Raw genomic sequence first — 5,167 nt, 5'->3', positions numbered from 1 at the left:
GCGATAGTCTAGAAGGATGAGAGCAGAGGAGGAGAAGTTAGTTTAGCAGTGCGGACGTCGTGACACAGAGAAGAGGCAGTCTCAGTTGAATGACTAGTCATTGAACCTGACTGATTTGGATCAAGAAGTCCATTCTGAGAGAGATAGCAGGAAGGAGTGGCAAGGACGGCGACGTTCAGAAGTTTTGGAGGAGGAAAAGAAGAAGGATACTGGTCTGTAGTTGTTTGACCATCGGGGGATCGAGGTTAGGTTTTTTCAGAGGGTGCAACTCTCGCTCTTTTGAAGGACCGTAAGGGACGTAGCCAGCGGCAAGATGAGTTGATAGAGCGAGCGGTGAGTAAGGGAGAAGGTTTCTCCGGGAAATGGTCTGGAAAGGAAGAGAAGGAGCGGTAAGGCAGGCTGCGTCATGGGTTGCAGGTGATATTTAAGAGTGGCTGGCCCCAGGTGATATTTAAGAGTGGCTGGCCCCAGGTGATATTTAAGAGTGGCTGGCCCAGGTGATATTTAAGAGTGGCTGGCCCAGTGCTCCAGTTGTCTTGAGAGATGTGGAGGGTTAACTCTTTTAGTTGGCACCTCCTATTTGATTTCTAGACAAACAATCCTTTATCTGATCTTCCCTGTTTTTGTTTTGCTTCCTGTTTTGAAGTTTGGTGTGGGGTTTTTCCTTTTGTTTGCCTCTTAGTGGGTCTCATAGTGGGTGTCTTTTACGTTCTAGTTGTTGTTGCTAGTTCACTTTTAGTGGACACCCGCATGAATGTTTTATAATTTTGTTTAACCCCACCTGTTTTGGTTGTTGTCAATGACTCTTTGTTAGTTTCCCCGTCTGTTTGAGCGGCATTTTTGGTTTTCTTGACGGGGAACGTAACATGTCATGTGACTTCTCAGTCATGTTGAGACTGCCCAACTACTATATATTTGATGTATTATTCTCATTAATATTGTTGTTTCTGTTACTGGTAATCACATTTCCACTACTATTATTATTGATTGCTGTTGGTCCCACCATTGTTGTTATATGTATACTTTGACAATGGAAGTAATTTAACTTGCTGTGTCAATAAAGTCTACGAGAGAGAAAGCGCTAGAACAGTCTGAAGCATCTGGCCTCAGCCTACTAGACTATAAAGTCAAATGTCTACAGTTCGCTGATGATCTGTTGTTTCTGTCCCCAACCAAGGAGGCCCTACAGCAGCACCTAGATATTCTGCCAGACCTTGGCCCTGACAGTTATAACACAAAGTGTTACAAAAGAAGTCCAGTTGCCAGGACCACAAATAAAAATTCCACCTAGACCTTGTTGCCCTAGAGCACACAAACTATACCCAACTTGGCATAAACATCAGCACCACAGGTAACTTCCACAAGGCTATAAACGATCTAAGAGACAAGGCAAGAAGGGCCTTCTATGCCATCAAAGGAACATAAAACATCCCAAGTAGGATCTGGCTAAGAATACTTCAGTCAACAACCTAGAATTCACAAAATGGGACAAACACCAAATTGAGACTGCATGCAGAGTTCTGCAAAAATAACCTCTGCGTACGACTTAAAAGTCCAAATAATGCATGCAGAGCAGAATTAGGACGATTCACTCAAATTATCAAAATCCAGAAAAGAGCAATTAAATTCTACAACCACCTTAATTAAAGGAAGTGATTCTCAAAGCTTATATAACAAAGCCCTCAACTACAGATGAACCTGGAGAAGAGTCCCCTCAGCCAGCTGGTTCTGGGGCTCTGTTCACAAACAGACCCCACAGAGCCCCAGAAAAGCAACACAATGAGAATTTTCATGAGAAAACAAAAAGATAATTAGTTGATACATTGGAAAGAATCCACAACAAAAAAAATGAGCAAACTGGAATGTTATTTGGCCCTAAACAGAGGGGTACACAGTGGCAGAATACCTGACCACTGTGACTGACCCAAACTTAAGGAAAGCTTTCACTATGTACAGATTCATTGAGCATAGCCTTGCTATTGAGAGGCCACCTTAGGCAGACCTGGCAATGAGGTGGAAACTGAGCTGCACTTCCTAACCTCCTGCCAAATGTATGACCATATTAGAGACACATGTTTTCCTCAGATTACACAGTCCCACAAAGAATTTGAAAACATATCCAATCTTGATGAACCCCCATATCTATTAGGTGAAATAACACAGTGTTCCATCACAGCAGCAAGATATGTGACCTGTTGCCACAAGAAAAGGGCAACCAGTGAAGAACAAACACCATTGTAAATACAACCTATATTTATGCTTATTTATTTTTCCTTTTTCTTCTTTAACTATTTGCACATCGTTATAACACTATATAGCCAATAATACATTGTATTTACACCCCTTGATTTCCCCCACATTTTGTTGTTACAGCCTGAATTTAAAATGGGTTAAATTGAGATTGTGTCACTGGTCTACACACAATAACCCAATAATGTCAAAGTGGAATTATGTTTTTTTAAATTCAAATTCAACCCCTTTTTTATGGCATGCCTAAATAAGTTTAGGTGTAAAAAATGTGCTTAACAAGTCGCATAAGTTGCATGGACTCTGTGTGCAATAATAGTGTTTAACATGATTTTTAAATGACTTCCTCGTCTCTGTACCCCACACATACAAGTATCTGTAAGGTCCCTCAGTCCAGCAGTGAATTTCAAGCACAGATTCAACCATAAAGACCAGGGAGGTTTTCCAATGCCTCGCAAAGGGCACCTATTGGTAGATGGGTGAGCAGACATTGAATATCCCCCTTTGAGCGTGGTGAAATTATTAATTACACTTTGGATGGTGTATCGATACACCCAGCCACCACAAAGATACAGGCGTCCTTCCTAACTCAGTTGCCGGAGAGGAAGGAAACCGCTCAGGGATTTCACCATGAGGCCAATGGTGACTTTAAAACAGTTACAGAGTTTAATGTCTGTGATAGGAGAAAACTGAGGATGGGATCAACAACATTACAGATGTAAGGTGTAAGGCTTTACAAACTACCATGAGCCGGTTCTGTCCACCATGTAACAACCCAAACCCAGTATCAACCTGAACCGGTTCTGTCCACCATATAACAACCCAAACCCAGTATGCCAACCCTGACGGGTTCTGTCCACATGTAACAACCAAAAACCCAGTATCAACCTGAGCCGTTCTGGTCCACACATGTAACACCCAAACCCAGTATAACCTGAAGCCGGTTCTGTCCACCATGTAACAACCCAAACCAGTATCAACCTGAACCGCCGTTCTGTCACATGTAACACCCAACCCAGTATCAACCTGAGCCGGTTCTGTCACCATGTAACAACCCAAACCAGTATAACCTGAGCCGGTTCTGTCCACCATGTAACAACGCAAACCCAGTATTAACCTGAGCCGGTTCTGTCACCATGTAACACCCAAACCCAGTATCACCTGAGCCGGTTCTGTCCCCATGTAACAACCCAGACCGCATTATAGACGCTGAGCGGTTCGTGTCCAGCTCAGTGTAACAACCGGCAAACGGGCGCAGTAGCCTACGCGTGAGCGCGGATCTGGATTCAGCCCGAAGCATGTACACCAAAACCAGTATCGCACGCTACGTGATAGGAGGGCTACCGGTTTCTGTCCACTGTACCCCCAAACCGCAGTATGATGAGGGCGCGCGGTGTGTCTGGCCACCATGTAACAACCAAGCCAGTATCAACCTGAGCCGGTTCTGTCCCACCATGTGAACAACCGCAAACCCAGTATCTAACCTGAACCGGTTCTGTCCCACCTGTATACAACCCAACACCCTAGTATACACTGAGCCGGTTCTGTCCACGCACTATGTGTAAATGCGAAGCCCAAACGGCGCATATTGAAGTGTAACCCATGGAGCCGTCGGTGCGCACCATACACATTGTGAGCGAGTACGGAACGATGGCCAAACCCCAGCTATCAGGACTGATGAGCCGGATTGCTGCTGTCCACTGCATGGAACTGATCCGCCAGCCCAGTAATCAAACCCTGTAGGCGGTTGTGCCGCCACTTATGTAGCGAAGCCGCAACCCAGATTAACCTGAGGGCCGGTTCCTGTCCAAGCATTAGTGAACAACCAGAGACTCGGCAGTATGCTAAGCTGAGGGCCGGTCGGATGCACGGTATGTGAGGGGTGACCGCGCGAACCCAAACCCAGTATCAACCTGAGCCGTTCTGTCCACCATGTAACAACCCAACCCAGTATCAACCTGAGCCGGTTCTGTCCACCATATAACAACCCGTATCAACCGTGAAACATAAATGCCCAAACCCATATCAACCTGAGCGCGGTTCTGTCCACCATGTAACATCCCAAACCCAGTATAACCTGAGCCGGTTCTGTCCCCATGTAACACACCCAAACCCAGTATTAACCTGAACCGGTTCTGTCCACCATGTAACAACCCAAACCCAGTACCCTCACTGAGCGGTTCTGTCCCCATGTAACAACCCAAACCCAGTATCAACCTGAGCCGGTTTGTCCACCAACTATAGCCCAACCCTCCCGATGAACCGGTATGACCCTAGCCGGCTTCTGGGTGCACCATGCTAACAAGCCAAACCCAGTACACGCCCGGGCCCCCCCCCCCCCCGCCCCCCCTACATGAGCGTCGGTTTGTCCACGTCCACATAGATCCTCAGCATGACGGAGCCCAGCAGGAAGCCGAAGGCAGGTCCAAACACAGACACAGCAAACAGGATGGCTGAGGAGAAAAGAGAGAGTCTTAACACCATGTCCTACTGTAATACTACAGTTTGTGTTGAGCCTGTCCTTAGCTGCAGTACTAACACCTCAAAGAAGAGACCAGCTGGATCGTGTTCAAGTGTCTGTTATTAACTAAATTAATACAATCTCTCCTCTTGTTTTTTTGCTAAATAACTCTGACAAACTTAACTTTTTATATCTATGAGAGAGAAGTGATTACAACCTGCCTGTGTTAAGCTAAGGTGTTTTTAGTTAGCCCCGGGAGATTGCCGTAGTTAAAATAGTATAGGGTCATGTCTCAAGGCGAGTGTTTCCATAGGCTTACAAGTCTCTTAACTACAGTGGGTATCATACCTAATCTTCACATTTTATTGTGTTACAAAGTGGTATTAAAATGGATTTAAGTGTCTTTATATTTTTCAATGATCTACACAAACTACTCTTTCAAAATAAAAATTCTCAAAA

At 45.2% G+C, this 5,167-nt stretch overlaps 1 pseudogene; it reads right to left on the bottom strand.

Annotated features, from left to right (window-relative positions):
- LOC112074298 (solute carrier organic anion transporter family member 2A1-like) overlaps window positions 1–4,731 on the bottom strand; it is a 48,125-nt pseudogene extending 43,394 nt beyond the window's left edge.
- Window positions 4,732–5,167: the final 436 nt, after the last annotated feature.

Source organism: Salvelinus sp. IW2-2015, unplaced genomic scaffold (assembly GCF_002910315.2).
Source record: "Salvelinus sp. IW2-2015 unplaced genomic scaffold, ASM291031v2 Un_scaffold2565, whole genome shotgun sequence".
NCBI classification, from domain to species: domain Eukaryota; kingdom Metazoa; phylum Chordata; class Actinopteri; order Salmoniformes; family Salmonidae; genus Salvelinus; species Salvelinus sp. IW2-2015.
The sequence above is the reverse complement of the archived record's forward strand: the minus strand, read 5'-3'. Positions and strand labels throughout refer to the sequence as shown.